The sequence below is a fragment of the Pelmatolapia mariae genome, linkage group LG3_W, assembly GCF_036321145.2.
Source record: "Pelmatolapia mariae isolate MD_Pm_ZW linkage group LG3_W, Pm_UMD_F_2, whole genome shotgun sequence".
In the NCBI taxonomy this organism is placed as follows: Eukaryota; Metazoa; Chordata; class Actinopteri; order Cichliformes; family Cichlidae; genus Pelmatolapia; species Pelmatolapia mariae.
The window spans coordinates 83,734,899-83,748,484 of record NC_086229.1 but is presented as its reverse complement, the minus strand read 5'-3'; the positions used below and the strand labels follow the sequence as shown (position 1 = coordinate 83,748,484).

General features: G+C 41.3%; 1 pseudogene; it reads left to right on the top strand.

Annotated features, from left to right (window-relative positions):
- Positions 1-665: 665 nt before the first annotated feature.
- LOC134624026 (leucine-rich repeat LGI family member 2-like) lies at positions 666-4,877 on the top strand (annotated as a pseudogene).
- Positions 4,878-13,586: the final 8,709 nt, after the last annotated feature.

The following is a 13,586-nucleotide window of genomic DNA, read 5'->3' as shown; positions in this document are numbered from 1 at the left end:
CACAGACTTTTTGACCCGCTGCCCTCTGGCAGATGGTATAGAAGCCTGCAGACCAGGACCACCCGACATAGGAACAGTTTCTTTCCCCTCGCCATCTCCCTCCTAAACAGTTGACCTGTTGTACTGCTCCCACTGCCAGACTGCAACTGCACCTTATGTACATTCTGTAGTATTCACTCCACCTCATTTCATTCCTGTCATCCTGTATTCTATGTATATAAGTTTAGATTGGTTATTTATAGTTGGTTTACACAGCTTTGTGTATGTATGTGTATGCATGTGTAATGTGTATATATAGACACGTGTGTGTGTGTGTGTGTGTGTGTGCGTGTGTGTGTGTGTGTGTGTGTGTGTGTGTGTGTGTGTGTGTGTGTGTGTGTGTGTGAGTGATTTACATTGCTGTGCTTGAGAGTCACCATCTACCGGAACCAAATTCCTTGTATGTGTCTGCACATATACATGGCCAATAAACACGATTCTGATTCTGATCATTTGAGTTTTGTAACATGGCAAATGCGCATGATCAGCAATAATACTCAGGCAGGCTGTGGTGTTTAAATGATGTGGCCCAAAGTGTGCCAAGAAAATATCCTGAACCATTAATATAAGGCAGGAGGGAACCATGTGCTCATCTGCTTACGCCAAATTCTGACACTAGTATCCAAATGTTGCAGCAGAAGGTGAGACTTATCAGACCAGGCATTGTTTTTCCAGTCTTCTGCTGTCCATTTTTTGGTGAACCGCTGTCATTGTAGCCTCAGTTTCCTGTTCCTCTTAGCTGAAAGAGTGGCACCAGATGTGGTCTTCTGCAGTTGTCCGCTTCAAGGTTCAGCATCTCATGTGTTCAGAGATGGTCTTCTGCACACCTCAGTTCAACCTGTTGTTATTTGAGTTTCTATTGCCTTCCTATCAACATTAAGCAGTCTAGCCATTCTCCTCTGACCTTTGGCAGCAAAAGGGTATTTTTACCCAGAGAACTGCTGCTCACTTGATATTTCCAGGTTTTTTTGAACAGTTCTCTGTAAACCCTAGAAATGATTGTGCTGAGAAATCCCAGCAGATCAGCAGTTTCTGAAATACTCCACAACCATGCCAGATTCAAAGTTGCCTAAATCACCCTTCTTCCCCATTTTGATGCTCAGTTTGATTTTCAGAAAGTCGTCTTGACCATGTCTACGTGCATAAATGTATTGAGTAGCTGCCATATGATAGTGGAACAGGTGTACCTAAAACGTGACTGGTGAGTCTATATGCACATATTCCGAAGTCTTGCAAATTACAAAATAAACAAAGCCTTTCACTGAACCATTGCCCCAGAATAAATACATGTGACTGTAGTATCAAGTCATTGCATTTTAACAGAAATATCAAATACAAGGGTAGCTATGATCACAATCAGCTCTTACACAACTTTTACAAACATTATGGTATAAATTGACTCCAGAAAGCTCACCGGATTCAGTACGATGTCAGAAATATTCTTTCTGAAACTAAAATAGCAAGAATATAGAAAGTGCACTCAACATCCCCCCAACAGGCCTCCAGTTATATATGATTATGTAAATAACATGAATATTATCTTGTTTGTTTTCAAGTTGTTTTATTATTGTAAAAAAAGAAAATATGTACATTATATAAAGTGTGCAGTTGCTTTTTCAATCTTCTTTTAATTGGTGGCTGTAGCTAGGGAGGTAGAGCAGCTCCAGTCTGCATACCATATATTCTTGGGCAAGATACTCAAGTTCCTCTCGGTTGTATCTATCAACTGATGTGTTTGATAGAAAACACATCAGCAGAAAAAGCATAGAAAAAAGTCCTGATCTGAATTAGACAAGTTTCAGGGAGTGCTCAGGTACAATAGAAAAGTGCTGTTCAAGAACCAGTCCATTTACCATTTGGTTTACTAGCTGGCAAAATGTTGAAATTGATCAAAAAATATACTTTTCTTTCTCTTCTTGTTGATCCACAGATTCATTGAGAGTAACAAACTAGAGACTACATCCAAATATGCCTTCAGAGGACTCAGGGACCTGACTCACTTGTATGTTCCAGTGACTGAAAATACAACTGTTATCTGTTACACATGATTTAATGATGTCTCTTTTCATAATCAACTGCATTTGTTTCCAGGTCTTTGGCAAACAATAACATTAAAGCCTTGCCCAGGGACCTCTTCAATGACCTTGACTCCCTTATAGAGCTGTGAGTTTGTACATAGTTAAATAGGGAAATAGTGTACTGTGTAATTCTTGCAGTCTGTCTTTCTCCCTGTTCAGCCGTGAAATACAATATTCCCTTTCTGCAGGGACCTGCGAGGCAATGCCTTTGAATGTGACTGCAGAGCCAAGTGGCTTATGACGTGGTTAAAGAACACCAATGCCACAGTGTCGGATGTTGTGTGTGCAGGACCAGAGGACATGAAGGGCAAGCGCCTCAATGATATGACCAGCCTGCAGAATGAGTGTGTCTCAACAGGTGAGAAACACCTGAGCCAGCTGCCCTTCTCTCATGTCCAGCTGAGATCAGGATCAGAGAACTCAGCAGAGTCATTCTAAAAAATGTAGAGGTTATTCATTTAACGTGGCTTTGTTGGTTTTTGAAAAATACATTTCCCAATTTTCCTTTCCACAGATTTCATCCTTCATCAGTCTGTTGCCTGAATCGTTGTCTGTTGACACATTCAGCTATAAGAATGATGTCTACGTGGCCATTTCTGCTCCCAGCACAGAGAGCTGTATGATTTTCCAGTGGGACCACATAGAAATGAACTTCAGGACTTATGATAACATCACAGGTAAAGTTTGATTTTGCTTTCTACAGGAAATGTGTCCTAACCTACAAGATAACTGGAAACCCCTCTTTATTCTGCAGCTCAACCTTCTAACCATTTAAGTCCTTGCAGGCTGTGTCAACCCAACGTGTAGTTATATCTCTCACCTACATAGCAAGCAGGTCTGGCCCAGATCTGGTATCCAGCCGGCACTGCTGGTTGACTTCTGGCATGATAAGACGTATGCCATCCAGATATGGGCCAGGCCTGGCATAGATGGCACTGTCTATGTGATGGCATGCCATATCTGGCTCAATTGTGGTTTGGGTCATGTGGCCCAGGCTCATAGAAAACAGGTCTTCCCTGGATCTGGCATCAAGCTGGCACTTCTGACTGACTGGTGTTATGGCAGGGTGTATGTCAACCAGATGTGGGCCAGGTCTGGCAATGATGGCACTATTTATGTTCCTACTTTCCTATTTTAGTTGTAAGACCCAAGTGCCATGTTGATATACTATACTGCTATGGTAGCCAACATTTCAAATTCAGGTATGACTTTGGGAAAGGAAATGCGCTGTAAAAGAATCAGTTCATTCACTGTCTGAACAGAGGTTCGTAATGTTACTTTTGCACTTTTTATGTTCCGGCACATGTTGTTATTACATGGCTTGATTAAGGTACACATTTGGCTGACATCTGGGCCAGCACAGGGTCAGCTGCGTGTCTGCAACTGGCCCGTGGCTGCACACAACTTACACATGGCCCACATATCGCAAAGAATGACGGCCCTTTGGTGGCCCAGATCTGGTTTGCCAGAGATGGGCTAGCACAGGACCACCAGTGTGTCTGCAACTGGCCTTGTGCTGGCCCATGTCTGGGCCACCTCTGGCAAACCTGATCTGGGCCACCAAAGGGCTGTCATTCTTTGCGCTATGTGGGCCATGTGTAAGCACATTGTGTGGACCAGATCTGGGCCATACCAATTTTGCTATGTGGGCAGGAGGTGCATGTCAGGTTACGCGGAAGGTTGGGTGAAGGGTTAAAGGGAGATTTCAGTGACACTGTAAGTTAGGAAGTCCAAATCACACATTAGGCTAACAAACACTCCCAGAATGCTTGAGCTGAGTTTCATTCTCACGTGATTCATGTGTTTCTCTGCCCTTTAGGTCAGTCCATTGTGGGGTGCAAATCTGTTATCATCGAAAATGAGGTGTTTGTCATTGTGGCTCAGCTGTTTGGTGGTTCCCACATTTACAAGTTTGATGACGACCAAAGCAGGTTCAATAAGTTCCAGGATATCGAGGTGTCCAAAATCTCTAAGCCCAATGATATTGAGGCCTTCCAGATTGGCTCTGATTGGTTCTTTGTGATTGCTGACAGCTCAAAAGCTGGCCTCTCCACCCTCTACAAGTGGAATGATAATGGCTTTTATTCATACCAGTCACTGCACGAGTGGTACCGCGACATGGATGTAGAGTTTCTCGACTTGGATGGGAAAGCTCACCTTATTCTAGCGAGCCGCTCACAGGTTCCAGTGATCTACCAGTGGAGCCGGAGCAACCAGAAGTTCATCCTGCAGGGTGAGATCCCCAACATGGAGGATGTAGTGGTTGTGAAACACTTCCGGATCAAGGAGGAGCTCTACCTGGCTATGACGCGGTATATCGGTGATTCCAAAGTTCTGCGTTGGGGCACCAAACAGTTTGCTGAGATCCAAGCTTTGCCCTCTCGAGGCTCCATGATTCTCCAGCCGTTCTCTTTCAAGGAACGTTACTATCTGGCTCTGGGAAGCGACTACACCTTCTCACAGATCTACCTGTGGGATGAGGATAACAAAATCTTTGACCGCTTTAAGGAGGTGTACATCCAAGCCCCACGCTCTTTCACCGTGGTATCTACCGACCGCAGGGACTTTATTTTTTCCTCAAGCTTCAAGGGAAACACGCAGATCTTTGAGCACATCATTATCGACCTGAGCTTGTGAGGGGCTGTGCCTTATTGTCCCGTCTGAAATCAAATGTCTTCCACTTGAAAGACAAATTCAAGAAGGAAAAAAAAAGAGAAAGGACCTTGTAAACTGTTAAATATCCACACCTTCATAGTTTTAACTCACAAATGAGAGCGGGGTCAAGATGTATCGTGACTATTTCTGAATGGCCTTGCACTCATGGATCCTCAGACTTTCTGAAGTACTACCCTTTCATAACTACTTCTATTCTCTTAAAAATACCACTGAAGTTCATGACGGGTTAAAAAAAGAGACATTTAATTGAATCTATTTGGATTTATCTTTTTTTGTTTAATATCTTTCTCTCAGTAGTTTTATGCAGCTATAAAAATACATCAGGACCTGAATGAACGTAACAAATTTATTCTGATTTGCGGTGACTGATGATGGATTGAATGATTTTGCCACCTACCTGTATCCTCATACCCTGTGGTAACGTACAGTACCTTGCCTTATCAACACTGGGGTCTTTTGTTTGATGGTTACACAGTGCCTCCTTCTGGCCGTGATGAAGTACCACACCCCTCTGCTCTTTCCATTACAGGGAATGTCTAGAAAGCACAAACCTTTAATTATCATAGCTGAGATCATAGAGTGTAGTCGTTTGTTGGAAGGTGTCTTTGTAGATGCTGTAGATTATAATGCATACAGTAGGAAGCAGTGGTTTGTTGTTACAGTTAGTAAAATATCCAGGACTTGACCTTATACAAATTCATTAACGGAGAATCGCCATTTAGATACAACTTCTAGATCTGCTGTAATATAATGTGGCAAAGTACAGAGAAACTTTATCAGTATTGCAAAGGACCTGTGTTTAGATGATGTCAGGGAAAATAAACCTCCTGATATGTTTAAAAAAACAGTTTTACCCAATTAACAATATTATTTTTTTACTAACATCTGAAGTCAGAAGCATCAGAGGCAGAATTTGTATGACCAAAAGGAAGGAAAATAAATGTACATGTAAATATATCTTCAAGCTTACTGAATTGTTTTTTCAAATTTTTATTCTGCTTTTGGAAATGCTGAATGTTGACAAGCTCCAAAATGTACATAAACCAAGGATTGTAATGTCACCACCTGTTTGAATGGACCTTTGCACTTACAAAACTCAAATGTTACTGCAGCCTGCAAGAGCATGACATTCAAAAAAAGGGTGTTTGCCAAATTCTTTTTCGATAAACCTAACAAAGACTAAAAGTGCTTCTAGGCTAATAATATGCAAGCGTTACAATTCCTTTGTATGATCTTGTTTTAAGCCTAATGAATGTTCCTGTTAAAAATATGATGAAATATCAAAATAAATCTGTGAAAACATGACTTCTGGATGGGTTTTTTATTGACTGATAATCAGGATTATGGTTATAATTCAAGTTTATTTATGCCACTGTAATGATCAATCACTGATACTGATCATTAAAAATAAAACTTCTACATAATGTGAAATCACCATTATTTCCCTAAAACAACAACAACAACAACAACAACAACAACCAAAAAAAACGGACATTCAAACACTTAAACACCTCAAACCCACTGTTAAATATGCTGGTTCAAGTGTGGTGATTTGAGCTTGTTCTGCAGACACAAGCAATAAGCACCTTGCAGTCAATGAAGTCCTCTGTATGCCAAAGTTTTTTAGAGTCAAATGTGAGGTCGTCTCTCCGACAGCTAAAGCTTCTCCTAAATTAGGCCATGCAACAGGATAATGACCTCAAGCACAGCAGCAAATCTACAGCATGGAAGTCCAGACCTCAACCTGACTGAAATGCTGTGTTTAAAGGAATGCTTGCAAACAATGTTCCCTCTAATTTTTCATGTGTCTGAGCGAACACACAAACTCCCTGAGCGGTCCCTTCGACCACTGTGAGCAACAGCAGACATGTGCACTGCGGTCACACCAGCATCGAATCCATCCAAGTTACCTGGTTTATTAAAATATTCAAATTACAGCATTTACATTTATGTTAGACTACTTTTAATTAACTGCTTTAGCCCACTTACAATGAAAAACAAATCTTGTTCATGACCTGTGTAGTATGTTAACACTATTGGAAGTAAAAATAACTTGAACTCCAATTTTGAAAACACAACTTTCTTTCTATTTTTTTTTTAAAATTTTTTTAAATAAAGCTCTGACTTGTATTATGGGTATGAGTCTGTGGTCTGGGAGAGAGTCCTGTAACTCTCTGTCTGCAAAATACAGTATATAATGACCAATGTTGGGCAATTAATTATATAGTTACTTCTTCAAAAAAAAAGTTTTTTGCAGCTGTTTACCTAAAAATGCAGCCAAGGCGGTTTTTTTAAATAAACATTTCAAACTATTTACAGAACAATCAGCTGTTCTGCATCAAATTTGATGCCACACAAATTATTTGTGCCACTCCAAAAATTTATTTCTGTCCACTATGAGATAAAGGAGAACAACAGCCTGATACCTGCAGGCCTGACGAGATGTATCACTCCTGTAACACCTGTAACATTCAGCAGTCGCCTCATTGTTCTGACACACACAACAAAACTATTGACTACACTACACACTAACTACACAAGATCTGTGCTAAACGTTGCAAATCTCTCACATGTCAAAACACCGCCGTCACTCCTAAAACTTCCCCCTTCCTAAACAACTAAATGCCATATCATTTTTTTGATTGGTCGACATGGTACATTTTTCCACCAATAGGAAAGGCTGGGGGGGTTGGAAGGGGGCCTGTTTTTGCTCACAGGCGGAGAGTGCTTTCGAGCGTTTTCCTTATAAAACGCAGTTTTTACCGTTTCTTCCCGCAGTAAATATAAACAACGTAGGAAAAACAAACAAACATTGCATATATTTCTTTAATCATATCTCTGGTTTTACGTGGCCTATCAACACAATTTAAAAACTGGTATAAAGTCCACAATTTTTCCGTCAATTGTTCCGTCTGTCCTGCTCACATCTCCAATGGTTGTACACGTTGCCGGTGTCGGCACATAAGGACGCTGTCATAGCCTGTCAACGACGTTGATTAGCTGCGTATATACGAATGTGAATCGCATTATTGGCTGAACTATGGGATAAGGTGGTATCGTTCTAATCCCCTACTGGAGCAGCCAGTCACTTACTGACTAACACTGCAAAACAGAATTGTTAAAGTTTTAATTGTAATTTCAATTCAGATTTTTTTTTTTTTTTTTTTGTGCGCAACGCAGATTTTCTGTGCGCAGAGACCGTGCCAGCAGTGCGCAATTGCGCACGCGCGCACCTTAGAGGGAACATTGCTTGCAAATGTCACTGATTTGAAGTTATTGCTGCTAACTGCTGGTTCTGTAAACTACTGAGTCATAGAATGATTACCATATCAAACTAAAACAAATGCCTGAATCCTAAATTGTGGATATCCTATTGTGGTGATCTAAATCTGATCTGGACTCCTCGGCTGAACGACCGTGAGGCTCACCAGCCCGAGGAAAACACAAAATACACATGACTCTGTGACAAAGACAATTCATTCTTGAATGAAGACACTGATCAGACACATTTAAAATGCAGCCAATTGTGTTTATTATTACATTTTTGAGGAAATAGAAAGGGGGGGGGGGGGGGGGGGGTCAAGGAAAAGGAGGAAAGAGATAGAGGAGAGAAAACCCCAACAATCCCCTCTGAGCAAGCACTAGGTGCGACAGTGGATAGGAAAAACTCCCTTTAAAGGAAGAAACCTATGACAGAACCAGGCTCTAGAGGGGGCAGTCAACTGTCGGGACTGGTTGGGGGGTGAGGGTGAAAAGAGAGAGAGGGGGGAGGGAGATGGGACAGGTGTTAGGAGTTCAAGGGAGCTAGGGGAGGGAGAGGTGTCAAGGTGTCAGGAGAGAGGGAGAGGGCAGGAGAGGGGAGGTCAAAATTACGATGGAACAGAGGTGGAGGGAGACGAGGTGACATCAGCAGTGGAAAAACCAGACAAAGCAGGAGCGTCCTTCCTCCTGAAGAAGCGGAAGCGTTTCTTCTTCTTTTCCAGGAGCTTTTCCATGAGAACCTTTTTCTCTAGGATCAGGTTTCTCAGCTGATCGATTGTTTCTGTGTTCTCCTTCTCAAGTCTCCTGCATGTTTTCTCCACTTCTTCTAATTCGGCTTGTTTGTCTTTGAGCCTTTCTTTCAACTCATTAGAAGTTGCCTCCTGCATTACCTTTGCCTCCTGCATCTCTCTATAACTCTCTTGTAATTTGTTGTGAGTGTCTTCTAACTGCTGACGTTTCCTCTCAGTTTCTTGAAGTGTGCACTGCAGGTCTTCATTTGTTTTCTCGAGCTGCTGCTTTAGCAGCTGCACCTCAGTGGTTTTGCACTTCAAGGTATTTGAAAGTTGCTCGAGTTTGGTGTTTTTTGTCAGCATGTCATTGAGCTGACTCTGCATGGCTGAGCACTGTTTCTGCAGTTTCTCCTTCTCTCCTTCCATTTCAGTTGCTTTGTAGTTCATTTTCTTATGAAGTTCTTGCAGCTTTTGGTTTTCCCTCTCAAAGTCCTGGAGTAAACGTTTGTCTTCTTTCTGCTTAATGTCCTGTTGTTCTTTTCCTTGAAGCAGCTCTTGATATTTCTGCTTGTGCACTGCAGTTTCATCAAGTTTTACTTCCAGGACTCTGCATTTTTCCTCCATGCTTTGGAGCTGGCACCGCATGTCTCTCTGGTTTATTTCCAGTTGTTCTTTTTCTTGAAGAATCTGGTTATTTCTTTGCAGAGCTTTATCAAGCTTTGTTTTCAGCTCTCTGTAGTTTTCCTCCGAGTCTTCAAGCTTGCTTTCTTTCTGTTTGATCGGTTGTTGCTTTTTCTCTTGAAGCAATGCTTTGTATTTTAACCCCAAGTTTTGGAGTTCTATGTCCTGCCGTTTCTTCTCTTGGAGGATTTCTGTATTTTTTTGCAGAGCTTCATCAAGCTTTGATTGCAGCTCCCGATCCTTTTTGTCCTTGTCTCTCTCATTTTTCTTCTGCTGGAGGATTTCTTTGAGTTTTTCTATCGCTTTATCAAGCTTTGCTTTGAGCTCAAAGTTCCTTCCACGCATGTCGAGGAGTTCCATTTCTTTCTCCTTTTGAATATCTTCCTTTTCAAGAAGCTGGCTGAACAATTTATCTACTTCAGCAGTCTTTCTCTCATTTTCTTCTCTGAGGAAGATAATCTCCTCTTCCAAGCACATCTTCCGTACTTGAATATTGTCTTCTTGAGCCAGAAGAGAAGAGCTGGGCTTTACTTTTTCTTTTCTTGTGTATTTTTTCAGAGACATGTTGGAAAGTGTAAAAAGTCACTCTGAAAAGGATCCAATTGTTTTGAAAGGTTTCTCTCTCAAACGTTTCAATGCTGCGAACATAAATGCTGCGAACAACGAACTTAAAAGTTGTTGCTTCTCACTCCTATTTAAGGGTTTTTAGGATCAAAGGCTCAAAGGCTCAAAGTGGTGGTAAGATTCCAAATGGGTGTGATGTCACGATCACACTGGTCTGCCCCCCCCCCCCCCCCCCCCCCCCCCGAAAAAAACAACAGCAAACAAACAAAAACATGTTTATTCATCTGAACCTTCACATATTGAGCAAATATACACATTTACAAATCATTATCTTACTTTTTCAGCGGGGCCTTCTCCTCTCCAACACCCACAGTATCCTCCTTTGTTTTCTGATTCAAATAAATCAAACAGCATGTTATTAAATAAGAACTGTGTTGCACAAAAACACCATTTTTAAAAATAAAATATATTAAAAAACTTGACATATCAGGCTGTACCTTTCTCCTTCTTAGAGTCCAGCAAAACACCTTTGCACTGGTTGCTGTTTGAGCAAATAATCCCTCTGACTTGTAAAGTTTTTACAAAACACTTCTTCTCTCTGCAAATGTCTGAAAGTGTGTGAACTTACAGTCCTCAGAATGTGACACCTACAGAATGTATTTGAGTTAGCAGGTTACAAACATAAACATGGTTACCATAGTTATAATAATAAGCTTTATGATGTGTTGCTAACATTTTGGTTGTTGTGATGATTCAAATTTGTTCAGTAAACTTCATCAAAATGAACATGTGTTGACATAAGCATATATTTGGATCTCATATCTTCTTATTAAATGTAGCTAATGTCCAATAAACTGAACTCTGGGACTTACCTAACACTAATATTTCATATATTACTTCAACTCACTAATTTAATTAAAGGGTTTTGTATTAAATTATAACATAATAAAAAACCACAATGCACATGTGCAAGTAACAGTAGCCAGCTGCTGCCACAAGAGGGTGACGAATTAAAGATTTACAGAGAGATCTCCTTACTTTGGGACATTTAATTAATGTGTATTATTACATTTGATTAAACAAGCACTGCTTTTCCTCCAGGCTTTCTAAAACTCTTTCAGAGTTTCTCTTTTCAGTCTTTTTCAGTCCAGTCCTTGTACCAAAAATTTATCTCATGAAACTGGATGAATGGAGGACCAAAGAAGATGTTTCAGACCTAACCCCCCCACTATCTACACCAGCTGAATAGCATCTGAAAATCACATCTTTAACAAACAAAGTCCAGCAAAGTCTCCACACAGGACCTGAGAGATGCATCTGAACCTTCAGTTCACTCCAAGATCACACATGTGCAGGAGAACTGAGTGCTGCTGTCAGATTTAAAAGTGCTTTAAACATGATAATACTGTCTTTGTTAAACAGCGGAATAGGTTTATAAAGTATCATTAACTAAAAGTGGTGAAATAAATATCTCTAAATCTACTAAATGTAGACTTTTAAATTTTGGACAGTTTAATATTACAGCTGCTGATTAAACAATAGAGACAGATGTGTAGTAAAACATGTATTTAGTGTTTCAAGTCAAAAACAAACAGAGCAGAGATACAGAGAAAGTCTTTTGACGAAAAAAAGAAGATACTGAACGCTGAGTTTCCCCTAATGATGTGTGTGCAGTTGGGTGAATGAGGCTGTGTCGAGTGTTCAGACTGAGTAGAAATGCACTGTCCTTGTCCATTTACATCCTTTAGATCCAATCTTGACTCTTTTGCCTGGCTGCTGCCTGGCTGCTGTTTGCATGTTGTGTTCTCTGAGGTTGCTCCGGCTCCCTCTCACAGTCCAACAACTCGCTCTTTAGGTTAAGGCGATCGTGGCTCAAGACTTGGGCATTCGCCTTGTAATGTGAAGGTTGCCGGTTCGAGCCCCAGCTCAGACAGTTGTGGTTGTTGTGTCCTTGGGGAAGAGGACACAACAACCGTTGCCTACTGGTGGTGGCCAGCAGCCTCGCCTCTTTCACTGCGCCACAGGGTGGCTGTGGCTACAATGTAGCTTGCCATCACCAGTGTGTGGATGGGTGGATATGTAAAGCGCTTTGGGGTCCTTAGGGACTAGTAAAGCGCTATACAGATACAGGCCATTTAATTGGTGATTCTTTTGGGAATTACAATCATCTATTGGGATCATGAGTGGTGAACTGTCAGGTGTGTACCCTGAGTTTTACCTTGTGAAAGCTGGGATAGTCTTCAAGCCATCTCCAGCAAACCTTAAGTGCTTAAGAGGAAGGTAGAAGGAAAGGAAGGAAGGATAACTACACTTTATGATCTCAGCTGTGATTATTAAAGGTTTGTGCTTTCTAGACATTCCCTGTAATAGAAAGAGCAGGGGGGTGTGATACTTCATCACGGCCAGAGGGAGGCACTGTGGAACCATCAAACAAAAGACCCCAGTGCTGATAAGGCAACATGCTGTCAATTACCACCAGGTATGAGGACACAAGGTAGGTGGCAAACTCATCTGATCCATCCTCAGTCGCCACAAATGAGAGTAAATGTGTTTCTTTCCTTCAAGTCCTGTCATATTATTTTGTATCCACAAAACTATTAGAGCAGAAATATTTAACTTAAAAAGATAAATCCAAATAGATTAATAAATCTTTTTTTTTACCTTCATGAATGTCATGAATATTTTCAGGAGAATAGAAGTGGTACTTATATAATGGTAGTGCCCATTGCCTGAGATGCCATGATTGTAAGGTGACTGAGAAATATTTTTAATTACACGGTTGTGGCACTGATTCAGTCTTTAGCACTACGGTCACCCCGGTGTGTCGGCCACAACACCAATTAAGGCCAAACTGTCTCAGAGTATAGAAGAAGAAGCTTGATGTTTGTTCTGAAACTTATAAACACCTGTATAAGAACAGAATAGAATTGTCCTATAAACTTCGGGGTTTTTAAAAACTCATTATCCTTTCTATCTCTGCTCCTGGTCACGTTGCTGTCAACTCCTCGTGTGTGCGCCTGTTTGATTTATCCATTTGTGTTCAGGTCTCTTAGCTCCTATAATAAAACTGTTCATATTCCAAGCCTGCCTGCAAGTCCTTGCATTTGGTCAGTCCCAGCACCCATACCTGCTCCGAGGGAGAGAATGGCCAGCCGTCAACATGAGCGCCAGTACCAGCATCCAGAGCAGACTGCTAGTCCTACTCCACCTGAGCCAGAAGTCTGCGCTAAGCAGGCACCTGCCAAGCCGCCCAAGGTGTCCCATCACCTCCGTCGTTCCCCAGTGGATCATTGCTGGCCATGCGGTCGGCCTCCTGAACTGCTGGATATTATTTTTTTAAATAAAAGGGCCAGGTTATTTTTTCTGGTTTTACCTCAATGCCAGGTGATGAGGATAATGAGCTATCTAGTTAAGTTCCCTTCAGTGCTGCTGGACTAAAAGCAGAGGGTTATTCTTGTCTGAATCTGTGATTATTATGTAAACATAAACCACATGTCTATGTCTCAGTCTCGGTCTCACAAGGTCTGACGTGGTCCTCTAATACTTTTAGTTTTCA